General features: G+C 41.1%; 1 long non-coding RNA gene across 1 annotated transcript; it reads left to right on the forward strand.

Moving 5' to 3' along the window:
• The first annotated feature begins 11747 nt into the window (after nt 1-11747).
• LOC123364867 lies at nt 11748-21837 on the forward strand. Its single transcript, XR_006577318.1, has 3 exons — nt 11748-11858; nt 18598-18707; nt 19362-21837. It is a non-coding gene; the product is annotated as an uncharacterized LOC123364867 (long non-coding RNA).
• The last annotated feature ends 5546 nt before the right edge of the window (nt 21838-27383 follow it).

The following is a 27383-nucleotide window of genomic DNA, read 5'->3' on the forward strand; positions in this document are numbered from 1 at the left end:
CTATCAAGGTCAGACATCAAGTATGAGATCTTACTGCAAATCTTGGGGAACCTGCTTTTAAGACAATATATGGCATGATTTTCAACTCCTCATATTGCAGAAGGAGTTTGTATCTGAACATTCATGCTGAATTAGAAAACTACACCACAGAATTTGTGCCAGTGAACGAGAGTGATCTAAATTATTACCAAACACATGTGGACATCTTTTTAAGTAGGAGATCCATTGCCCTTTAATGTAGTTACATGGCACTTTTCATTTTCAAAGTGATCCCATCACCACCTGTTCACAAAGGTGCTTCCCAGGGCCTCTGGTGGCATGGCAAGCATTTGCTTCCTGCTCTTCTCATGGAAGGACAGGCAGTCTCCAATCCGCAGGGTAATGTCTTTACCCTCCCTCCATCCTAAGAGGGCACTGGGACTAGATTTGGGCAAAAATGTTAATAGAAAAAAAAATTCTAGAGGAAAATGCAGATGCAGGTCAACCAAAAGTTTACATTAATTTCTATTGATTCCATCTAACTGTTTTGGTAGACCAAAACTAAAACCAAAATCTCCTCCAAAAATCAAAATATTTCTTTTTTTTAACATATTCAAAATAAAACTGCCAGCGAACTGAAAAATCCGTTATTTACATAGCTTGAAATCAGGACAGGAAAACTCTCAAACGCTGCAATCATCTTGGAATAGGTTTTATCAAATCTAGGCTAGAAGAGTAAATAAAGAACCTTAGAAATTTCTTACTAGATTTTTTGAGGTTTCTCTTCTATTAAAGCTAGTTAGAAAATGAAAAACCAAAAGTCACAAATTCACCCCTTTTAAAACAAACAAACAAGACAAACTGTAGATTAAAATACTATGAACAGATGTTACAGCCCTAGCTAAACTCCCCCTTGTGGGCACTCACCTAAACCCATGTACTGGACCTAATTTTGTGGATCTCACAGGCTTTTAAGCATATTGACTCTGAGGGCTGGTCTACACTACGGGGGGAAATCGGTCTAAGATACGCAACTTCAGCTACGTGAATAACGTAGCTGAAGTCGAAGTATCTTAGATCGAATTACCTACCGTCCTCATGGCACGGGATCGATGTCCACGGCTCCCCATGTCGACTCCGCTACCGCCGTTCGGGTTGGTGGAGTTCCGGAGTCGACAGGAGCTCATTCGGGGATCGATATATCGCGTCTAGATGAGACGCGATATATCGATCCCCGAGAAATCGATTGCTACCCGCCGATACGGCGGGTAGTGAAGACGTAGCCTGAGCAGTGTTCAGACACTATCTCTATATCTGTACTTTCAGGGAGATACAGAGTCCCTTTCTTGGTTGTGGGACCCTACAGTCTAGCTGCACCAGTTCCCAAGATCACTGCTGACCCACTAAGGCCTTGTCTACACTACAAGACTATTTTGAATCAACTTAGTTCGAATTTCTGGATTCGAACTTATGAAGTCGACTTTGTGTATCCATACTAAATACACTAATTCGAATTTCTGAGTCCACATTCACGGGGCCAGCGTCGACTTTGGAAGCGGTGCACTGTGGGAAGCTATCCCACAGTTCCCGCACTCCCTGCTGCCCATTGGAATGCTGGGTAGAGCCCCCAATGCCTGCTGGGGGAAAAAATGTGTCGAGGGTGGTTTTGGGTAAGTGTCGTCATTGAACCGTCAATCACAACCTCCCTCCCTCCCTCCGGGAAAGCGCCTGCGGGCAATCTGTTCGTGCACTTTTCTGGTCAGTGACAGCGCGGGCGCCACAGCACTGCAAGCACGGAGCTCGCTGCGATCATCGCCGTTTTCTTCTCCTCGCACTTTATTGTCCACGTCTTCCACAGTCAGCTGCTGAGAAATTGCGCTACTTTTCAATGGTGCTGCAAGCACTGGGGGACCATAGGGGACGTTTTACAAACATCAACGTCGGGTGGCCGGGCAAGGTTCATGATGCGTGTGTTTTCATGAACTGTGGGCTGCTCAGACGCCTGCAGGAAGGTAGTTTCTTCCCGGACCAGGAAATAACTGTTGTGGATGTGCAGATGCCTATAGTCATCCTCGGGGACCCAGCCTGCCCGCTAATGCACTTGCTCATGAAGCCCTATACAGGCGCCTGGGACAGCGACAAGGAACTCTTCAAATACCAGCGAGCAGCGAGCAGCATGACCTGTGACTGTTCAGTTTCTTTACAGAGAAGCTGAACCTGCCCCTGTTTCTTTACCCAGTTACTGTTGACTCTCCTCTTCGGTTACATACCCCGTTCACCCCGTTACCCCCACTTCCAGCACACGTGTAAAAATAAAATACATGTCCCATTATTACTTAACAAAGGTTTCTTTATTCATGACTGTTCGTGAAAGGGTTGAAACTGGGACGCAGGCTGTGCTGGGTAGGGTGTGCGGCGATGTAAAGACCGCCTCTAAACTCAAGGAATGACAGGCTCCTGCTCCTAGAGCGGTCCGCAGTGCCGGAATGCTTCTTTCAACGGAGCCTGCCATCCCTCTTTATGGAATTCTGTGTGCGGGCGGATATGTGACCTTGTGGTGGAGGAGGACGGATACAGATTCCTCAGCTGAATGACTCAGCGGTCCAGGACAAGGACCGCTGTATAAGATCTGTAACCGCCCTCCCCCGCTGCAAAGTCACATTCCCCCGCCCACACAGATCCTGGAAACCACCTCCAAAAACCGAACAGGTTGCCTACTGACTGCACCGTGTGTGTGACCCGCTGCTGATCCTGCCCCCGTGTCTGTACCCTGGGAAAGGTGACTGTCCTATGCAATTAACCACCCCCTTCCCCACGCCCCCCATTCAAACACAGTCTTCTTTGAAAAAACATAACGGAAACAGTAATTAACAGCAAAGCATTTTTATTAATTAAGTAGACAGTTAGGGGATGGGACTGGGATTGGGACTACTGTGTCTGGAAGTGAAGGACTTCGGCAAATATAGGGTATGAGAGCTTTTGGGTACTTGAGCACTGTGCTGTGGTGCAGTGACAGTATTCACGTCCCCGGCCGCCCCTCCTCCTGATTATTTTCGGTGAGGGGGGTATGGGACTTTGTGGCGGGGGAGGGCGGTTGCAGATACACTGCAGGGGGGCTCTGTCCTCCTGCGGTCCTGCAGAACATCCACAAGGCGCCTGAGCGTGTCCGTTTGCTCTCTCACTAGTCCAAGCAGCGTTTCAGTCGCCTGCTTGTCTTCCTCACGCCACCTCTCCTCCCGTTCGCTGTGTGAGCGCTGGCACAGAGAGACGGTCTCCCTCCACTGGCTCTGCTGGTCCGCCTCTGCTAGGTAGCAGCCCATACGTTCCTCGAACATCTTGTCCCTTGTCTTTTTCTTTCGCCGCCTAATCTTTGCCAGCCTCTGCGAGGGGGATGCTGTGGCAGGTCTGGAGACAGTGGAAGCTGTGAGATGGGAAACAGGGAGTGAATTCCTTGCAAAGATACATTTTTGTGAACAATTAACTGAGTCTAGGCTGTCTCTGGGAATTCTGGGTTGAGACCCCTGTGCCTGCTGGGGCACAAATCATTTTCGCGGTGGATTCTGGGTAAATGTCGCCAGTCATTCCTTCCTCCGGGAAAGCAACGGCAGACAATCATTTCAAGCCCGTTTTCCCAGAATTGCCCTGGCATACGCCATAGCATGGCAACCATGGACACTGTTTTGCCTTTTGTGTATGTCACCGTATGTGTACTAGATGCCGCTGACAGAGGCGGTCCAGCAGCGCTACACAGCAGCATGCTTTTGCTTTTGCATGACAGCAGAGATGGTTACCAGCCATATTGTACCATCTACCATACCAAAAATTGGTAATAAGATGGTAATAAGATGGGCATGGTTACCTGTCCTTTTGCACTGCCCCATTTTGGGGCTGTCATAAGTGCCCCTGGCCGAGCAGCCAGGGGTGCAAAAGCAAAAATTGGGAATGACTCCCTGAATCAATCCCTCCTTTTTGGTACCTAAAAATAGAATCAGTCCTGCCTAGATTATGGGCAAGTGTTCTAGAGAACCACTGTATCATAGAACCAGAGAGCACAGCTGCTCTGTGTCCGATCCTGCATAAATTATGATCTGTATGCTATTCACAGGGGGTGCTCCTGCAACAACACCACCTGTTCATTCCGTTCTTACCCCAGCCTTCCTGGGCTACCATACCATTGTCCCCCAACTTGTGTGATGAAGTAATAAAGAATGCAGGAATAAGACACAGTGACTTGTTTGTGAGAAATGAGTGGAAGGAAGCCTCCAGCTGCAATGATAGTCCAGGCAGGACATTAAGGAGTGTGGATGAAGGAGCCCATCATCCCTCTGCTAGTCCAGGGGCAATTGAATCTTTTATTTACAATGAAGGGTGGGGGCTGATGGAGCCCCCTGTTGCAATGATGAGGACGGTTACCAGCCATATTGTACCATCAGCCATCAAAAATTAGGGACAGGCGCCCTTGATCGACCTTACTGATACTAGTCGGCATGGTTACCAGCCCTTTTGCACTGCCCCATGTGCCAATAGGCTGATGATGAGGATGGATTTCCATCGTTTTGTACCATCAGCCATCCATAGCGTGGGGGGAGCAAGGATGTTGGTGTTGAGTGCTGCACCATCGTGTTATCTGCAGCATTCAGTAAAGATAGGGTGACATGTAAAAGAGTCAACAGAGGATTGTTTTCACTTCTGGTGGTGGGTGGGGTGTGTGCGCAAATTGCCGAACTATGCCCTGACCCACCGCAGACACTGTGTTTGACCCTAGAAGCATTTGGAGCTCATCCAAGAATGCAAATACTTTTCGGAGACAGCAGGAACTGTGGGATACCTTGCGTTCTCATTCCCCCCTCCCTCCATGAGCGTCCATTATATTCTTTGGCTTTCCGTTACGGTCGTCATGCAGCTGCGTGCTGAGTCTGTGCTATGCCGTCTGTCCTTAGATTTTTTAAAAATACTTTGGACCAGGCGTAAAATTACAGTAATTAACCTAATTAGATGCAGGAGTCTCAGAGCGAGATCACCCTGAGGAGGGTCACTGAAGGAGATAGAGAGCGCATGCTGCGTGAAAGCTAGCACGAACCAGGGCCCGATGCAGCCGTGCAAGGGGAGGCAATGCTCCCTGAATACCGCATGAAAGCCTCGCGCGGAAAACGGTGCTATCACGGAGCACCCAATAAGGCAGCTCTCCTCAGGAACCTCCTGCTGATGCTTATTGATTAACGGAAGGAGAGCTTCGTGGAGATCTCCCAGGAGGATTTCTGTTCTATCACCATATATAGAGAGACCTCCTTCTCACACACTTCAGATTCCTGTTATATTAAGAATAAAAGTTAACATGGTTACAGCACTTACCGACTGCTCCTTCCCCTGATTCAGGGTCCGGGTTAACGGCTGGGGAGGGTTGGTAGGGGATCTCCATGACGGTGATGAATAGATCCTGGCTGTCGGGGAAACCAGCGTTGTAAGCGCTCTCGCCTGCCTCGTCCTCCAAACACTTCCTCATCTTCCCCGTCCGTGAACATCACCAAGGAACTGGCTGTCGACACTGTCCCATCGTCAGAGTCCACGGTCACTGGTGGGGCAGTGGTGGCAGGCTCCGTAGCGTCCGTTTGCCGCTTTGATTTTTTGGTAGCCTTGTCTGGGGTCCTTGATTTTCACGCGGCGCTGCGTTGCATCCCGCCTGTATCCTCTGTCTCTCATGGCTTTGGAGACCTTCTCGTAGGTCTTCGCATTCCCTGTTTTGGAGCGCAGCTCCGAAAGCACAGACTCCTCGCCCCACACACCGATCAGATCGAAGAGTTCCCAGTCAGTCTATGCTGGGTCCCTCTTTCTATTCACAGATAACATGAACTCCTCTGCTGGAGAGCTCTGCATCGTTGCAGGTGCTGCGGAGCTCACCCCGATGTCCAGCCAGGACGTCAGATTCAAAGTGCCCAGACAGGAAAATGAATTCAAATTTTCCCGGGTCATTTCCTGTGTGGCTGGTCAGAGAATCCAAGCTCGGACTGCTGCCCAGAGCGTCAACAGAGTGGTGCAGTGTGGGATAGCTCCCGGAGCTACTAAGTTCGATTTGCATCCACACCTAGCCTAATTCGAGCTAGCCATGTCGAATTTAGCGTTACTCCACCTGTCGGGGTGGAGTACCAAATTCGAACTAAAGAGCCCTCTAGTTCAAATTAAATGGCTTCCTAGTGTGGACGGTTGAGCGGTTAGTTCGAATTAACGCTGCTAAATTCGAATTAAAGTCCTAGTGTAGACCAGGCCTAGGTGTCCCCTGCAGCTTATGCAGAATTCCACTGTAGCTAAGGATCTTCTGGATTTTTGTTTCTCACTCCTTCTCTTAGCAGTAAAAGTACATAATACACAGACTTTGTAAAGGAGTTCTAGAACCACACACTTTCTTCATAGACACAGCACAAAAGATATACAGCTCCCTGGAAAAATTAACCCCTGCACAAAAAACCCTACCTGAGTTTCCCTTAGCCCTCCTGAAAGTCCCTTGGGTCTTAGTGTCTTCCAGGCATCTCAGGATTCTTCTGCATTCCCTCCCCTCCTGCCCAGTCTTGTCCTCAGGTTCTAGTCTGCTCCCTTTTCTTTGTGAGAGGCTTCCTTGGAACAGATTCTAACACCTTTGTCTCTTCCTGTCTTTCCTTTGGGATTTTTCCAATCTCCAGTCCTCTGTAGTTGTTACAAGTCAATACACCAGTTAGCAAGTCAATAGACTTTTGCTTGGTTGTGTCCCCTTGGACTTGAATAATATGGGTATGTCTTGATACCTTTTCAATTAAATACCAGTGTACTGGGCCATCTACACCCACTGTCTGCCTTCAAGGATTAAGTAAATTCTTTGTAACCACATGTAAACCAAACAGGCAAAGGTACATAAAATATTCATTAAAAAATACAGATATCTCCCACAATCTTTGCACCACCCTACCTAATGGTTCACAATTGCTAAGGAAGTTTGAGGGTTTCACAGTGGCTGTTGGATTACTAAGTGAGAGCCTCAGGTGCCATTGCGGTTTAGGGCTCAATCCTACAGGGTGGTGAGCAAACTTGCATTGATACAGCAAAGCTGTTAAGTACATTCTTTGTTTTAAGCACATGTATAATCCCATTTAAATTAATGGAACCAGTCATGCTCTCAAAGTTAAGTAACCATGGGGGCCAGAATGCTCAGCACCTTATATCAATCCCCTAGCGCAGAACTGAACTCGGTTTCCCTCTCCTGCCTTATAGGAAAATCATGGCAGATCCTGCCCTCAGCTTCCCTCCTCCCCCCCCCAAAGAAGTGGTTATACCTGGCAGCCTTCTGAAGATTCAGAATGGGGGTACAGCCATCTATAACATTTTCAAGACTCCTGCAAAGACAACCATCACTAAGCAAAAGCAGAAGATGGCATTGCTCTCCTTCCCTTCGTTGATTATAGCAACAGTAAGTATGGTCTTGTTAGCGACAGGGAAAGCAGTTATAATGGCATATGGAAGGCTGGTTATAGGAATAGAATGAGGCCAGCGGGTCGAAAGAGAACAAAGTCGGTGGTTCACAAATCTCCCACAATATGCAAACTTTGTTCCCCACCCTAACTTCAGAAAATATATCAAGCCTTGGATCCAAATTCAGCTTCTGAGGATTCAGGGCTTAATATTTCATACTTCTCCAATAATACCCTCTGCAGTTAAACCAGTTTCTCTTGAAGAGCAACAGAACAGGCCATCCTGTATGTGAGTCTATAACTTCTTTCCCCGCCTCCACCCAGACATGACTTGCATACTCAAGCGTAACTACTGCGGCTCCATCTGAAAAATTATATTTTAGCCTCAGAGCTTTTTGTTTAGGCCATTCAGCATGTCATCATTTTGTTTCCTAAAGTATTCATAAACTTGTCTACTACTTGCATCATACTAGTGTTGCATCCATTGTGCTGTATATTTGACTGTTTGAATTCATTTCAAGGGATTGATGTATTGTCTGCTTTTGAATACATTTTCTGAAATGACACAAACATATTTTTGCATCTATGGAGCAAATTGCCTCTCAAAAATGTATTATTGTTGTCATCCATTTAGCAAAGGATAAAAGATCTATCTTATTACCAAACAGTAGTCTAATGTAGTTCAACAGTCATTTAATTACAAAGCTTTGAAAGCAAAAGAGAGCAAAACAGACCAATAAAAAGGCATATAGCAGAATCCCAAAGAACCAAAGTCATTCACAAAAGACTGATAATTCCAAAATTGGGAGGCATTCCCAGATACAGATCATTATACTATGTCAACAAAGTAATTAAAGAAATCATTAGAAGTCAAGTGAATCTCAATCTGAAAGAGATGGCAGGATATCAAGCTAAATTCGGGTCCAAGTGAATCATTATCAGATAGATTTCTCTGATATGGTTAAGGATACACAAATATTTTAATGCCTACCACAAAAGTACTGCTCTGTTTATTTAATGAAGGCTTTAGTTTTGATCAATAAGGACTATAAAGTTTAGAGAAATAATTGTACATGAAAACATCTAAGTGAAAGATTCTCTCTTTAGAACAAAAACTACATGTCTATATTACAAGAGGTAAAATGTATATCTGTGTCAAGAACAGGGTGAGAAGAAGACATCATTAATTACTTCTGAACAGCAGTGGAAGTGCTTCAAGGTTGTCTGTTGCCTGCAGACATGTTAGTTCCTTCACAGAATATGTCACAAGGGAAAGATTTTTGAAGGAACACCAGCACTCTACGAAAAAAATATCAATATGATGCATGACTGTAATCTCTGCTTTGCAGATGTTAATGCTGTGCTTGCTGCAGTAAGAAAAATAAAGATGCCAAAATGTCTGGAAAAACCAAAGCTGGTCAGTTCACAGTACTAAAGTGGGGATATCAGTATTAAAGCAAAACTATTATACAGCTAAGAGAGGAGGACTTTGCTTTAAAAAGTTCAAAGCTTGTGGATTTAAAACTTTTGAACACATAATCAGACCTTTCGAGGTTCGTTCATGCTCTCTGAACAGGCTACAGTGTAAGAAAGGCAGTTAGAATTGCACAGAACCCCAAGGTTGTGGAGGGTGGGATACATGCAAAAGACTTTATACAGGAAAAACAGCTCTCAAATTGCTAGAAGCAGTGCCATGCATTAAGGTTATGATCATCCAGTGAGAGTTTGTACTGATCTTGTAATGGTTTGAAACTTCGTGTTTCTTGCTTGAGTCTATTTTCAGATTCCAATTAAGCCTTAGAAAAAAATTATCATAAGCTTTTATCTTTGGCACCTCTTCTTTCCTTGTTTCTTAATCATTTTTGTTTTATTAAATTAAAGTAAAGCAATGTGGTTCGGGGATTAAGCATTGGCTAGAAGTCAAGACCTTCTGAGTTCTCATCTCAGCTCTGGAATGAACTCATTGTGTGCCCCTGGGCAAGTCACTTTGCTGCACTATCTCCATGTGCAATATAGGGATAATCACACTGTCAATTAAATTCAGTATGGTTTAGCTATATATGTGTAGTAGCATCTATATATACAGGTTTGAATGAAAAGAAAAAAGAGAAAAAATGCCTTCTGCTGTAAATGAAAGTCACGGGGATCTTTTGGTTTAATTTTCTAGTCAAGCTTTAACACATTTGCTCTTATAAGTGCATTTAAACTCCCCCCTCACCCATTTTGGCAATGCTCTAGTGCAAAAGGTGAACTAATATACAATAATTTACAAAGGTTATACTCCACATTGAAGAGGCTCCTCAGTTCATAATTTTTAAAATGCTGTGAAACGGCATGTCAAAGATTGATCCTCTAGGTTAAACTGGATCAAGGACTTTACTGTTAAAGAAAACAAAAAGTTCAGGTTATAATAAAGACAAAGAATGACGAATTGCTGATATACTCACCTGAAATGGAAAATGACAAACATCTAACATTCTCACTGAAAAAAAATGTTACAGGGGAATTACACACCAGGCACCCCGCGAGAAGACAGTATGATGGAAACCATCTGTCCCTCATTCGATGGGTCTAGAATTAGGGATGTGTGGAATACAAAGAAAGAAACAAAAAGCTAACTCAATGACTACCTAAGAGACTCCCCTCTCACTTCCCTCCCCCCAGTACTGGTGAATGAGTTGAATGGGGACTGAAATGTCATTTACAGAAGAGCTAACTTTTGGGAAGTGTTCAATTGCTTTTTCAGACTTCATCTGAATCATCATCATGTGACAATATTTGTAGTTAATCAGAACAAAATGAGGAGCATTGCATCATCAAGACAAATGATCATGACCTCATGACCTGAGTTAATGACACTGTTTCTAGCAGTTAATGCTTTTTCTGTGCTGTCTTTCCCAAGTATCATATATGTCACATTCTTGGGGCTTAGTGCAGTTCAGGAGGTGAATTGGAAAAGAAACCACTTTACTGCTGGGACTATGATTAAAAGCTACATCTTCACTGAAAATTAGTTACAAATACAAGCTTTAGCTACAAAGATAGTGATGATGACCTTGTTGTTGTTGTTCAAGACTGTTTTGTACTGAGACATAGGCCAGATTCCGTAGTCTGCAATGGCATGAACCTACCACTGTGGAAGATCTGCAGGATCAGATTTCAGGAGCTTGAGTCACCATATTGGCTGCTAGACCTTTATGGAAATTCATACCCAGCAAAGACAAGCATATTTGGGATTCAGACACTTAATTTGCAGACAAAGCTTCATAAGACCTGGACCAGAGATGTCCCCAGGAGATGAATCAATTTATCTTCCCTGTATCTAGGCCATGCTTTTCAATTTGGGAGTGTATGCCTTTGAGTACAGAGGCACCTTGTGCTACTGCAAGTTTCCTACAAGTGGACTCTCTCTTGGTGTGAGCCCTGAACCCCTGCTTATGCCAGCAGAAGTCTGCACAACTTATTGGTGAATACGGGTATACAAGTACTTAAGTACACAAGCTATCTGTTGCACAGAAGCCCTAAGATTTATGGATTGCCATACCACCTTGCCCTGTGAACTCACACAGGCTAAACAGGGTCAAACTTTCATTAATACTTTGATGGGAGACTACCTCCATGCATCACAAGTTCTGGTAGAAAAAAAAAAGTTACAGTTCAGTATTGAATCCATGTCTATACAGTGTGTGACAAAGCTCTGTCCTTGTCTCAGTGGGTCCTGCACTTCCTGGTGGATTTCGCTAGCCTCAGACTCTCCACATAGCCCACCTCTCTCTAGAGGCAAAGGTCACAGCCTACTGAGCCGTTTTCATCATAAGCCAGCAAGGGAGGAGAGGAGAAGCAACCATCTCTCACACAGTCTCTGTTGTCTCCCAGTCTCAGTGATTAATCAAGGAGGGGAGAGGGGAGCCCAGGCCCATCCTCTACTTCAGGCTCCAGCCCAGGAACCCTAATAATAGCAGCTATGGTAGCTGACTTTTTTGGAAATAGGAGGTGTACAATTCCCTGGGCCACTTCCTGATAGTGGCCCCCACTCAATATCTCCTTCACTGTTACCTCAAGGCCTCCTTCCTTGCACCTGATATGGATTCATACTGCTTAGTTCCTCCAACAGCATAGCTTCCTCCTACAGCTCCTGACACGTGCTTCTTACTGACTGGGAGGCTTTTAACTAGTTTCAGCCAGCCCCTAACTGGCTTCAGGTGTCCCAATCAACCTAGCTATCTTCCCTGCCTCTGGAAAGATCTTAATTGGCCCCAGGTGTCTTAATTGACCTGGAGCAGCTTCCATTTACTTATTCTGTTAACAGGGATTGGTTTAACCTGGGGCTAACACATCTGTCTCCCACTACTTTTTTTATAGCCATCTGGCCTTGCCCCGTCACAAGTGATAGGGAACAAGCTAATTTTGGAGGAGGAATCTGTGAAATGACACAAAACCAAGGTACCAAGCATTGTAGTTATTTATTTAAAATGCATTAATTACATTTATCTTACATTATTGTTTTATTACCGGTATTATAAAAAAAGAAGACCCATAGTGTTTTTAGTAAGGGTAGCTAGTGATGATAACCCTGGTATCTTGACCAAGCTCCAATGCAGGAATACCTAAAATTTCTCCTATGGCTTTAACTAATTACAGTTTTCTTGGCTAAACTGATATGTAGTGTAATTGTTGACTGTCCAGCAGCTGCTGTGTTCCACTCCAGAAGTGGCTACCATTCATAAGTAGGTGAAATGATATAACAATTATCTACTTCAGAAGCTTGTATTAACTACTTAATTATAATTATTAAATAGGTAAGTATGGAAAATTATAAGGCAAGGCATATAACTTCAGAGTTTTTGCCTTATTTAAAAAAAAATTCACTTAGGTTGATGTATACTATATGCCACAAATGAATTCAAATTATTGCAGTATAACTTTGGCTTTGATTTTTTTTTTCCCCATTGATGAAGAATCACTGAGTAAATAGCCTGTTAAATTATTTTTTTTCGTATTCTCTTTGAAAACACTACAGTACTATCAACACAATGTTATACAACAAAATGGACTTGTCAATGTTTATCACATTTTGAGAGAGGATGCTTGCTAAAGTTTTTATCCTCCTAACTGAGAGAGGGTATGTAATCCACAGTAATTAGAGATGCACCATTTTGCATCATGTCACAGGAGCTTAGAGTACGAGTCATGCAGAGTTTAGTGTAGAGACTCGTTTTTTATATTATCTGCTCTTCTCTATTGTGCAGTATTTCTTTGTTTCTATATTTAGCAATAGAAAATAAAGAGGTAAATAGGATTTAGACAGACTTGTGAATAGTTTCAAGAAAACACTGTCATTTGCATTGTAAAGGAAAAAAAAACTTCACTAAACTCATATGAATGCAGATACCTCGCTACAATAGTGGGAGATGCTCACAATGGAACAAAGTACAATGCCAACAAGTGGCAGATGGACACCACAGGTACAGATGAAAGCTTGACAGTAAGGAGTGTTATCACATTTCTGTGTCTACCATTTCTAATACATTCAATCCCAAGGTGTGCTTGTGCATCTGTTAATACCATTTTCTCTCATTTTCTGAGGCTGTATGAGAATCACCTAGAACATGCGAGTTGGCTGTCAAAGCACCCACATATTAGAGCAAAAGGATGGTCTTGTATTAAGCTGATGGAAAATTTCCCAACTGAAAGTTTTCTGTTGGGAAATGCCGTTTTGTGAAACTCAAAAATTTCCACACGTAGGTCTCAATTTCAGTGACATTTAGTTTAGACAAAAATTGAAGTGAAGCATTAGGATATCAAAACGGAATGGTTCACTTTATATTGGAACACTTAAACTTTTTGTTTCTCAAGTACTTTTTAAAATAATTATTTCTGTATTTATATTTTATATTATACTATAAATTGAAAACAAAATTTAAAAAGTCAAAATCAGGAAAAAAATGTCAATTTTATAAAAATTGAATGCTTTGATGGATCCAAAAGACTTTTTTTAACATTTAATTTTGTTGGAAATTTCAAAGTTTTTTGTTCTTGTTCTAATTTGGAATTAAAACAAATTTCAAAATTGCATCATTTCCTATGAAAAGGACATTCTGGTTCCAACATGGCTCCAGTCTTGTGGGTAAGGCACTCAACTGGGACTCAGGAGATCTGAATTCTGCTCCAGTTCTTCCTGTGTGACCTTGATCTCTGTGCCTCAGGTCCCCATCTGTAAAATGGGGATAATAATTATTTCCTTTCTCCTGCTCTTTTTCTGTCTTGTCTAATAAGCTGTAGGTTGATCTAAGATACACTACTTCAGTTACGTAGTTGACTTTAACTTAGGTCGACTTACAGTGGTATCTACTGAGATGCTATTCCGCCGATTTACCTTATGCTGGGAGCTGAAGCACAGACATTGACGGGAGAGCGCTCTCCCATTGACTTAGCGGGTCTTCACCAGAACTGCTAAATCAACACCGCTGCATCGATCACAACACTTAGGACTTGTCTATACTTACAACTAAATCAGCACTGATTTAGTTGTAAGTATAGACAAGCCCTAAGTTCTTCAGGGAAGGGACTGGCTCTTGCTATGTGTTCAACAGAGCCCCAGTCATGATGATCCTCTGTCATTTAATGGGGTTAGGCACATGTTTAATTACTTTTCTGAATAGAGCCTCTAACACTGCAGAATATCTGAGCCTCTGCTCTGCATTTTAAGGAATTTGGTGAGATATAAGAATGGTAATATCAATAATATGTAATCAGATACATATTATAATATCAAAAATACAATATCAATATGTAATCAGAATTCCCATAGCGGTTATTTGTGAGAGAACATTTTGCTTTCAGGAAATAAATAATTGGTTTGACTGTGAGTATTGGTTAATGAACAATACCTCCTCTTACACCTCTTGTAAAATAAGATAGTGTTTTCAGACACAAGCAACAGAACACAACTTTGCTTTCTGGTATTTGTGCTTCTCGAGCCCACAGCACTAAAGAGGAAAAAGTCAATGGACATTCCAACAAAAATCTCTAGGACAGCAGGACCTTCTGTTAGGGAGGGGAGAAAGGATTAATCAGTCAAAGTGAAACATCTGGTCATCTAAATACATTCACGTATTTAACAAGCATACATTTGAAATGTAATCCAAACAGTTGTTAAAAGTATTCTATGCCTCTTAATCAAGGCACAAAAACAGTTTTTTCTATACAAAGCTGCTTTTTTTTTTTTTTACTGATACTGTGTTGATGTACCAAACTTTGCTTCATCAAGGTCCCATTATCCTACAGAAAGCAGCAGGGGGGTAGTTATCTTCTGCACTAGCACTTCAATTTTCTCATTACAAAAATTGGCTTCATCTTCCTGGCTTGGGAGAACCCTGATCACTGTCACTGAGACCTTGGAGGCCATTGAACAGGAGTAGCAACAATGGAAGAAGTGCCAACAGCAACAGCAGATATTTTAGCAACAGCTGTCTGGCTTTGCATCCTCCGCCTGGACATCAATTTGAATGCTGCAGTTTAGCCAGCTTGTGGTGTTTGTCCCCAACATGTATTACAGAGCCAAGAAAGAGTAAGATGTCCTTTAAATGAAGCAACAAGGGCTGTTGTCTCATAATGCCTCAGCAGATTGTTAGCATCTTTCTACATTCCAAATGGTACTGAAAGAGTAATCGGCGATGTACATGATATGGGTATAAAGTGATATGAACCCAAATTATTTTAAAATCAGGATTTACATTTGTGCAGAGTTTTAACTGAAGCGTTTACAGTAATTAACTCTCACAGCATACCTGAGGAGTAGTTAAGCATTATCATCCCCATTTTACCAATGGGGAAACTGAGTCCAATAGCAATTAATGCTATCATTTGTCCCCTGTCACAAAGCCAGTGAATGGCAAAGCTGCAAACGGAAACCAGGTCTCTCAACAACAAGTCTCATGCCCTGACCACTGGACCATTCAAGTTGGCTGATGGATCATTTATTTTTCAAGTACAGCTTCCACTTCAGTAATCATAGGCAGTTGTTGTATAGTGAAGGAAATTAGAAAATACAAGAATGCTTATGAACCCCCTTAGTTCATGCATCTTTAGGAAGTTAGTTGTTTTATTCAGCTGTGTGTAATTATGCATAACAATAGTGTCACTTCAGATAATCATCTGATCCTTCTTTGCATCTCTGGGGTCTGCAATTCTCATGAATTATCAGTATTTCTGCTTCAAGAATGAAAAAGGTTAGAGGTGTTCAAAAATACATACATAAAATCATTAATACATAATGATAAACAGAACAAGAATAATAGCACTTTTTTCTTCTGTCTTCAGGCAAGATTTGTTTCTTGGTTTGACCTTTTATTTTTGTAAAAAGTCCAATCTTGCTCCCATTGAAGTCAAGGGGAGTTCCTGCAGGTTCCTAGCAGGCAATTATGGTTTTGTATTACTTCTTTAAATACTCTGCATTTCACATGGTACCAACCCAAAATGGGATCATTTAGGCTGAGTCTGACTGATTTTTTTAGGTTTCTTAATACCCAAATATATAAAGTGATGTTCAGAAGAGGCATATTCATGTGATCCAAACTTTTCTCCTTCTCCCCAAAATGACTCAACCACTGAGTTTCACATAGGTCTAAAATGACAGGTCTTATATTACACAGCAGTGCTGTACATTAGCTGATGACTGAAACATAGGATACTTTATCTAATAAAATTTCCCATAATTTCTGGGTAAGCAAAATGTAATTACCAGTTTTGGAATTTAGCCAGGACACTGAGACTAACATTGAACACACTGCTCGCTTGAAAGTGCCATAAAGTGGCCATTCGGGACCTCAGTTTTATATCTTATTTGAAATATGTATTTCACAGCAAATACATTATAAAAATATGAATCTGGATATCTTAAGTTTTTGACATTTGAGAATTAACTTCAAAATATTGCTGAAAATTGAATATCATGTATGACACTTGCAATTTTTTAAAGGGGTTGCCTGAGGATTTGTTTGACTCTCTTAAGAATATTTCCCAGACTCACTCAGTTGCCTGAGAACTCACTTCCAAGGACCCACAAGCATGAAGCTAACAGTGGCATCTCAACAGCAGAGATGATACACTGACTGAGCGTCTTTGCTCTGCCAGAAGATATAAAGGCTTTCCAGGCAGGCCCTCTACCTTTTCTACTTTATTGCTACCTCCTTATACTAATTACTCATAAACAATGGCATTGTGAGAAAGGGCACTGAAGAGGCATCTGCAAGGAACTTTGTATGTGCTTTGTGATGGAGAACAAGGAACTGGGGCAGTTGGGGAGTTGTACTCCCTTATATAATTTTAGGCTTTGAATGTTTGGTATCACAAGGGAGCATTCATGCAATCCTCATGGACACAACTTTCCAGAAAGTTGTGGAAGATAAGGTCAAAGCCACCAATTGCACAAATGGAAATGACCAGAGGACCCTTGCAGAAGAAAAGCAGCCTTCTCCCTTCTCATATTACCTTTACAAGGACAAAAGAAAATAAGAATATCCTCTTGATCCTATGGGGAAAGAGAACAAAGTGACTCATTGTCCCTCCCTGAGCAAAAATGAATAAAGAGCAAGACACTACTTCCTCTAGCACATAGACTAGGAGGAAAAGAATTTAGCACAAAAACTACAGTTTGGATGAACGCTGAACCTAAATTTTCATACATGTTACAGGTCCAGAGTCCCTCCAGATTACACTTATGTGAAGATCACAAAAATGTATTCACAAACATTTATTCAAATAAAAAACATATTTGCTTCCAAACGTACTTACACAGCTTCTTTTAATTCACTTTCCTGGACATATGTATGAGTGAATTTTTCCTCTCAAGAATGTTTGTTGAAAAACAAAGTCTTTGAATACTCACAAAAAATCTATGTTCACAAAGACTCGTACCAGAAGTATTAGTGTGGCAATCTTTAATTTCCCCCTATTCATTTCAAGCATCCAATCAGGGTGCAGAAGCAATATCATGTTGATGTAACACATCATGAATAATGAACAGCAAGCAAAATTGGGTGGGAAATGGCTTTCCTAGTCCACAAATATTTGCAAGAATTCTATTCCTCCCCCCCCCATCTCAAACTAGGACAAAAAATTAATTTCCAAAAGTATTCACAAACCAAAACTCATTTTTGTTTGCTTGTTTGTTTTGGGTTCAGATAAAATTTTTCATTTCGATTTTGACCTTTAACCTTTTCTCAGTCAAATTAGCTTAAATTTCAAAATGAAAAGTTATTTCAAACTTGAAAAAAAGTTTTTTTTCATATTGAAAATGTTGAAACAAAGCTTTCCTAATATTTTTTGGAGTCAGGAAATTTGTTGAACCTGGCCTTGTTTCATGTACAGTTTTCATTTTAACAAAACAGCATTTTTTGACAAAGTTTTATTGAAAAATTTCCAATGTGCTCTAATGGGAAATCACTGAAGACATAGTCACAGGGCGAATAGCTCACAACAGTTTATAGGTTGAAATACATTCACATTGAGTGTTTGTTGAAATATGCTGAATAGAAATCAATTTTTTAAAAAGAAGGCAGTTCAGATAACTCATTAATGGGGGGGAAAAAAAGGGATCCAACTCAGCAGCTGAATATTCTTGATCTGTATACAAGAAGACCAGCAACAAGTGATCCCTGTCATCACGCAGGGGTCTTGATTCAGGGTATGCCATGTTCTGCCTAAATCTGCTCAAAATTTGTTTGGGTTAGCATTTGGGTTCATAATCTGAATTAACATAACTTTCAGGTCTGCCAAATGTTAAGAACATATGCCTAAAAACTAAACAATATTCTAGTCATTCAAATACATTCTTTTCAGTAAGCCAGTGGAATGAAGGGTGAAAGAAATCTCCACTGAGCAGTTTTCATACCATTCTCTAGCTGCTGGTACCTACTAAAACAGGCTGAAAATTTAAATTATTAGGCTTACATATGTTTAAGTGCACTTAAAGAAACAGAGGACAACTAAATTATAAATGCTAATATTTAGAACTTTTAACTGCTACCTGACAAGCAAAATGTATCTGGATTTGCTGGAATGCCAGTGGGCTTTTATTAGCTCAGCCCATCAATCTGTTGTGGAATGGAAAAGAAAATAGGAAAATATGTTGTCTTTCTCCAGGGATCACTTCAGCTCTTTTTTCTTTTTATTTTATCAGACTTCTTGTTGCTGTAAGGGTCTTGGAGGCCTATTATTAAAACACCCTGCAGTCCTAAGGGAAGAAAAGCAAGCTGGTGATGCAGATGGGAACATTGTGAATGGAATAAGGTATAAGCAACAAAAAACAAAACAAAACAGTGAAACCTTATCACGGTAAAACTTATGCAGTGCTCCTGTTTCCCTTTCTGAATCCAAACAGATATTTCTGGAAATCCTCATTTTCATTCCCCACCATTTATTCTCCATGCATTGCAGCTTACTTGCACTACCACTCACATATGTAAAAAATCACTACAGGAAAACACTATTTCAGGGTTGTTGGGTTTTTTAAGGATTCTTTGGCATAAAACAAATTAAATCCAAATGGGCTCATTCAGTTATTAACATCACATCTGCAGCAGGGCTGTGCCTAATATAAAATATTTATGTGATACAAGGATACATTCTTAGTTGCTTTAGAAATTATATAAAATACTAAATACTTCAGTAGCCCAGGTGACCATCAACATAGTTAGCGAGGGGTCAGGACAATAAAAATAATAATTAAAAGACCAGAGCTTTTTCCATGTGAAAATTCATCATCACATTCAAATAAATACTGTGCAAAAATATGTTATCCCTTAGAATGTTATTCACAGCATGTCCTTGGAAGTTTCAGCTTTTGATGTAGGTTAAACACTATACATTTTTTTTCGAATTTGATTAAAATGAATAATACTATAGTTTATATTAATACTGCAATCCATTTCCTGTCATTTGTAGCATGCACTAGATGCATAATCCTGCAAGCTGTTGAGCAACCTTGACTCTCTTTGAATTCAGAACATGTTGAAAACCATCAGGAATGCTTTTACATAACTACTGTGACTTTCCAAAAAGGACCAATGGGCATCAAGTCAAGTGAGTCAGCCTTCTGCATTCAAGTGCCTAGCAACATTTTCAGAGGCTATTTTGGAACACTTTGTTCATCTCAAGAAAAGCCTCCCCATCCACAGAAAGTCAGAAAAGATTCCTCTGTAGTAGCTGAATGATTCACATTGTTATTGACTGTACTCATGCCAATGATAGCTACTGGAGATAATGAAACAATCTATAGAAATAAATTGCATTCAATGAGAATGGAGGGTGCACAATATCTCCCAGGAGATGTGCAGCAACTTGCAGATGGATTTGAGTTTGCTCTTCACCTTGAGGAAGGACTTGAGGCTTGAACAATTATTCCACTCATTGGTTTTCTTCTAGAAATGCATTCGTACTCATTGATGTGACATATTGCTTTGTTTTCAACCTCAGCATTAGAGTTTCTTCTTAACATTAATTTTACTTAATGACTGGAACCTCTATATTTTCTCCTTCCAAACACTGGATCTGTTCCTCGTTGAACTCATTTGGTACTATTTGCTTCCATTGCTGAGTTTGGCAGCTTGTTTCTTATTCCAGCTATTTGTCCTGCCAAGAAACTCTACCTGAATCATATTCAGTGCCATCAGCTAAAATATGCTGGATCCCTATGGTGTAGTTGGAAGAGTTTTGTAGGACTTCCTAGGGAATTATACAAAAAGGGGACACATGCACAGGAATGAGCTTAAGATTTTGGAAGGTAACATATTCTGCAGCTGCAGATGCTCATAAATCTGTTTTTTCCCCTTAAGGAAAACATTTCAACAACACCTCCCTGTATAAAAATTGATTGCTGTTATTTTTGCTACTGCTTTATTCTGAAAAGGATTGATTCCAAGTTGATGGGCAGAATGCCTTCCAGTCAACTAAAGAGATGCAATTGGAAAAGATGCTTGGCTTTCAAAAATGGGTAGTTGAATGAGCCCATAATGTATGTTTAAATATGCTTTTGTATAGGTTGTTGTTTTTTTCCACCCTAAATGTCTCTGTTGAGTCTATTAAGATGGCCTGATGGCCATCAACTTAGAAGGTCTGGTATAGCAAGATTCTGCAGCTAAGGTCTATGGCATACTTTGAAAGTGATGACTGTGCAGCAATTCTGAGGAGCCCTCACTGCAAATTGCAGGTGAAATTCACCGTTAGGCAGAGGGCCCAATTTTGAAGGTTCAAGTGAAATTTAAGTGCTGCACAGGAGTGAATTTTGTCCTGTGAGTTGAGAGATTTTTCAGCATACAACACTAGATACAATCTTCCCTACCTCCTCACCACCCCATTTGTATCAGAACATCTTGTTTTGTAAATTTTTCAGTATATTAGATGGTGTCACTCTGCTACTTCCACAGGTGCCTAAATCCTGACCTTAATAGTGCTATTTTATTTATTAAAGCAAAAAGGAGCCTGCAGATTGCTGGCACCAACATATTGTTCAGTTCTTCCCTGCTACAAATGTGATACAAATTGAGGCCCCTGTAGTAGAAAGAGAGAGCCTGAAACATGGGGCCTAGTGCAAGGCCTCAGGCCTGAATTAAAGTTCGCAAAAGTCAGGCACTGCTGCTGTCAAAGTTAGCAAAGTTCAGGCTGTGTGCAAAACTCAGGCCCTTTTACAAAGCAAATGCCTGCTTACAAGTTCATTGTCCAGTACATGAACTTGGTAAGAACATGACTGGCACTGCAAAAACAGACACTAATAGCTACTGGACACTATGTACTCACATAAACCCTTGATGCAAAGTTATAGTGTAAAGATACTCCCTGAAAATGATACAGAGACACACTGACCCCTCACTCCAAAGATAAGGTTAGGATGACAGGGTGATGATTGAACCAACAGGTACAAGGTAAAGGGTAGTAACTAACCACATTAGAGGGGCAACACACAACTTATATCAGTGTATAAAAGAGGAGTGTAACAGGGTGCTGGCCAGGAGACCTGGCTAGGCCCCTGTTAGCCCCAGCTCCCATTAAGGGGAATTAATTGGAGCTGGCAGGGTGTAGCTCATTGCTGGGCTAAAGAAAAAACACCTATGGGTTTTATGGGCCAGGGGGCTGTATAAAGCTTGCAGACAGTGGGGGGAACAAGAAAGGGAGGAGCCTTAGGCTGGAGTTCCCAGCTAGCTACAGAAGCTAGCTGTCCTCCAAGGGGCTACCTGGGCTGAATTGAACTGTATATAAAAGGTGGTGGGAACACTGAAAATAAAAGGGCACTGGTGTTTGCCCAGAGAGGTCTCCTGTTGGTTTTTGAGAGGAGCGGTGAAGCGCACCGCTACAAGGGGTCTCAGGAGGAGTTTCTTTGGCATGGGAGGAGCAGAAAGTCCTGCTACTCACTGAGCTGGTCCATTATAACGGGAATACATGACTGAGATCTCTGTAGACTCTATGGGGTGCTATTACTGTGCTTTGTTGATAATAAACCAGGCAGAGTGCCTTCGCCACTGAACTGAGTCTGTGATCTTCTAGGGCAATTTTTTCTGTTGTACAGGCTATCTAGCCAGAGCCAGTACAGCATGCAGAGAGCACAACACTGACAACAGCCCCATATGGAGGAGAGTTCTTTTCTGGCTGACTGAAATGCTCTATCTGAAATAGTTTCATGAGAGTCATAAATGCTGTAATCTGGCCCGAGAGTCATATAGATTAAGTTCATGGTACATATCTGTCATTATGCAGCACTAAATGTATCAGAACAGACTGATTTTATTAACTTTCTTGGAATCTAAATTGAAATAGATAAAATGCTAAGAAACCTTTATCCGAGAAACTTTTCTAAAGACATCCTAAAACATCCTGAATAAACCCAAGGTTTATCCTTCATTTGCACTAGTATGGGATTAGAATAGAATCATAGATTATTAGAGTAAGAAGAAACCTCAGGAGGTCATCTAGTCCAGCCCCCTGCTCAATTCTTGATTAATTCTTGTTGGGAGCTAATCTAATACTAGTTCAAGTGAAAGGAAAAAAGGGATCTGAATCTAATTAGATGCTGTAACAAAAAGACAGTTGCACAAAAAATTGTTACAAAAAATTGCATTTTTTTTTACCTATACATATTCTAAGACTGTGAACGTAATCTAACTATTTGTGTACTATGGTATCAGAAATGCTTTCTGAATATAATTTATAGACATTTTACAGGCTGTTTTATAATATTGCACCATTCCTTGACCTTCCATCACAGGTACTTGAAGTCTACATTTGATATTGGAAGAACCATAAAGACAAAAAAAAATTGGCTGTGGATAAAAATATTACATTGGATAATGAAGCTACCACAACAATAATAGAAGATTAATAACATTTTAGCAGAATAAGAAACAATTCCAATTGTTCCTCCAAGACTATCTCCACCTTTGCTGCTGTATGATAACTCCTTTTCCAAGCATATTCTACCTGTGGGCATACATGGGGGGTGGGTATTGGAGTTTCAGCTAAAGTAGTATGTAATATTTCATGCCTAGAGCTATGGATATGAACATGAGGAAAAAAATGAAAATACTTTAGTCAATCTTATAGCTTTGAGATGAAGAGATTGGCAGCCCACTGAGCCAATTCTACAACTTCAACAGGCTTATATGGAAGGTTGCATATTTCAGATGAACTGAGGACTAAATTATATCCACACACTAGTCCTTTGATAGTATTTTTTTAATGACTGATGACATACTAAAACATCAGTCTTAAAAAAGGGAGAGGGTGGGAAAGAGAAGGACCTAAAACAGGCTGGTGACATCTGAAAGTAGATAGGAAAACCTGACACAAAGGAATGCTCTGAGCTAGTTTGCAACAGCAAGGAACGAACATTATAGTACTTGACACAGAACAAGATAGGCAAAGCTTACCCTGATTTTTTATTTTGCCGGAATCTGACATTTCAAAATTTATTTTTATTCTGAATCAAAACTAAAAGCTGAAATTCAAAATTTTCTAAGAAATGAAAACTGAGAAAAAATATTTGGAACTATCAGAACATAATATCATATAAACTACTTTATATTACCTCTATAATATTTAGTATTTTAAATTTAGATAAACTACTTTATATTACCTCTATAATATTTAGTATTTTAAATTTAGATAGAAATGTAATAACATTAATATTTTCAGAGAATATAAAAGTTGAAAAAATGAATCAAAATGAAATGTTTCAGCATTATTGAATCAAGAAAATAAAACTAACTGGATTTTACCATTGAAAAGTTAATCAAAATCAATATGTTCCCATATTATTCATTTTTGTCTAAACTGCATTTTCTAAGTGAAAGTATTCTGTCAAAAAAAATTGACCAGTTTTATTAGTTACTATAATTTTTTTCAAGACAAAAAAGGTGCAAGCATCTCACAAACTGTGTGCAGACACTGTTCCTGCTCAAAGAGCAAGCAGTCTATTTTCAACATGACACATTAAGAGAGGGGGAAGGCTGGAGGACAAAAAGGACAGTATTAAGATCATAGAGGTACTCAGCAAAGCATCCATAAATCATGATTTAATTATGATATTTAATTTTTTTAAAGTTAGTTTTTTTTATTATAGCGGTGCCAGGAATGCTACTATAGTTAAATCATGACATCTGTTTAAAGGTTGATCTAAGTCCTCTAAAATGGATGTGCTTATTCATATTTCTTTGAAATTTGGTGTTTCTCAGTAGGGTGCAGTAGGGTAGGCTTAGTGACCAAAATCTGGAGTAATTTGAGCCAGGGTCTCTGGATATATAAGCCCAGAAAAAGTAGCCATTTTAAAATTCTACTTTTTTGTTTTGTTTTATTGTTATTTCTCCTAGAGATCGAACTATTGATAATTTGTGGGTCAAAATGGTCTCAAACCAAGGCAGTGGAATTGCACTCAATACATTTTTGTGGACCCAGACTGAGACTGTTATTTAAGAATGTGTACATTTTTATATTGTACATGAACCAATAGAGGAAAAAAATGGCAAAATGGTTTCCATTCCCACAATCTTACATGCTTTAAATCTCTATTCTTTAAGTGCTCTAAAATCCTGAAAGTTAATCAGTTGCTTTGAATTTGTCTCATTCAGGGTGTTGCGTAGTGTTAGTAATCCAAATCTGGGATCTTTTGACCAAGAGGTTCCTGAATTATAGCCTTTCCTCCTCCCCCAAATTGTTCCTTTCTGATGCCTGGTATTGTTAATCCGAGAGTTGCTAATGACTGGATGAATCACAGAACTCATTGAGATTGATGGTTGTGAACTCACCCTTCAACTAATATGACTAAGGATAAATTAATCCCCACTCCACCACACACCCACTCCTAAGACTGTCCGAAATAGACTGCGGTCCGTTAAGCTTGGTATTGAGTGAGGAAAAACAGGCAGGACCAGAATAACAGTGAAAAGCCAAGTGGCTGCGTTTATTGGGGGATAATTACAACTTGGGCCGGGGGAGTAGGCAACTTTGGCTGGGATGGTATCAAAAGTACAAACACACCCCAAAACACAGTAATAATACACTTTATACTGCTCACCACACCACACCAAATAGGCAGACACACCAATCACACAAGATGGGAATCGGGTTCGTCAGGGCGGTGCCCGGTGCAACACAGAAAAGAGGCCCACAGGCCACTGCCTCAACCGCCCTTGCTTTCACACTAAGGGTAAACCCAGAGTGTGGTGCGGCTGCAGTTGGGCAGATTCCACTCACACAGACCACGGGGACAGGAACCCCTTGTCAGCTAATCCCCAGGTGGAGACAGCTCCCAGATTCATTCACTCCGGACAAAGACAGAGCAGTGACTCACACACTTAAAACAGTTTGCAATAAACAATTCACTAACAACTAGAACAACTATACAAGCTAGCTAAGCAATTGTGCAATTCTGAGCTCATTAATACAATCCTGATATCCTGAATAGATACTTGGTACAGAGTTAGGGAGGGGAAAAATAAGAGGCTAGATGAGCTAACTGTCAGATATCAAAAAGCAAATACCGCACTCCAGGCGCAGCTGACCAGCAGAACAGACACCAGAAGCATGACGAGCTGACAGGGATTGGGTCCAAACGACAACGAATCCAAACGATACGACACGAGCACGCTTTACCGGGAGGAGACCCTGACCGAAAGGTTGATCAGGTCCTTCAGCTAACACGCGGATGCTCCACACAAATTTTGGGGGGAAACCTAGTTTTATTAAGAGGTCTCACTCCCTCGTATCGGTATCTGATTGGCTCCCTGGTCCCTCCTCCCTCCAGGCTTCGAGCTGTTGCCACCCCACGTTAGCAGGATTTGCACACGGCACACTGGAGTTGACAAGTAAACAAGCTTGACCCTTAGATGACTGGGTCCAAAAAGAGCGGGAAAGTGAGTCACTGGGCAGGATTAACCTGACCTCCAGACGACCGGCCCCAAAAAACAGGTTGCCGGGCAGAATCAGGCCTTCACACACAGAACTAGCCTGACCTTTAGATGGCCCAGCAGGAGAGAGAAAAAACAAAACCAGGAGAATATACACAGCCAGTGTTGCTGGGCAGGATTGAGTCTCTGCCCTCTCCTATATACAAGAACCTAGTCCAAGATGGAAGCAGTCCTGTCCTTTTAACAGGACAAGATGGCCGTGGACCGACAATTGGCCATTCAAAGCCATAACTTCGTATCGGATTGCGACAAAGACAAAAAGTTTTGAATTAAGAGGTTGGAGGTTGCTACAATTTGTGAGTCATGGGTGGCAATTTTACTTTGGTGTAATCAAAGTCTTTGGGTGAAAAAATAGGTGTGCGGGAGAGGGGTATTAGGCTGCAGGGAGGGGTTATGGGAAAAGGTGATAAATGGGGAAAGATGGTAAGGGAGGTGAAAGAAGTTGGGGACCTACTGATTATGGTATGAGCAGATCTATGCTTTGCTCCTTCTGGTGTGTGTGAACAAAGGGAAGAGGTACATGTGTCTCTTCAGGATCCGATATACATCATTTCACTGCCAAAGTGTGCATGTCTTTAGCAGGGTACCAGGGTTGGAGATATTACAAAGGGTATTGTCAGTCATGAGCTGGGGTATAAGAACATTCAAAGCATTTATTATATGCATGCACTCCAGGTAAAGTGAGTGTGATCGGTGACAGGTGTAGTTGTACTGAATGGTGGAGATAGTAGTTACCTCTAATTGACAGAGCTGTGTGTGTGAGATCTGTAGATTATTTTGAGGTGTGTGACAGAGCTGAGATGTGATATGAGGTGATCTATGTTTTCTGTGCTCTCATGTATGTGAGGAAAAGCAAGAGGTACACATGTACCTACAGGATGCAACCTGTATCATATCTATGCAAAATTGTGTAGGTTATGCCAATAGCAGGGCATAGGACTTTTAAAGGATAATGTCAGCAGTGAGGTGAACTACGAGAAGATTCTAATGCTTTAGTGATGATTGAGTGAAAGTGCAATGGTATCCTATAAGTGTAAGGCTGCTGTTAAAGGTTGTGAACTGATTCTTAAATTGTATACGTCTGGTATTCCTACTGCATAGTTGGCTGAGTGTACGCCCGGATGTGGAACCACAAGAATGTTATTATGTGAAGGGCCAGTACATGTGAATATTGAGGCATTGCTCGAAGAGAACAGAGGGAAGATGGTGTGAGCTTCCCCTCCTCCCTTTTTCCCCCTTTAATAGTGTTGGATGGAATCCTGTGAATGACAGTGAAGGGGCTGTAAAACGAGGTGAAGAAGTTGTACATTTCAGCAACTGTCGGGTTGGCTGAGTAAAGATATGTGTTAATGGGGCATATTAGGACATTGCTGAAAGAGGGCAGAGTTAAGGTTGCCTAGGCATGGGTAATGTTAACTCTGCAGTTTCTCATTTTCAGAACTTTGGGTTGTGCTCAACTAAATGTTCTTCAAGGGGGTGACCTATGGCAATGTAACCTTAACTCTATGTAAAT

Source organism: Mauremys mutica, chromosome 2, assembly GCF_020497125.1.
Source record: "Mauremys mutica isolate MM-2020 ecotype Southern chromosome 2, ASM2049712v1, whole genome shotgun sequence".
Classification (NCBI taxonomy): domain Eukaryota; kingdom Metazoa; phylum Chordata; order Testudines; family Geoemydidae; genus Mauremys; species Mauremys mutica.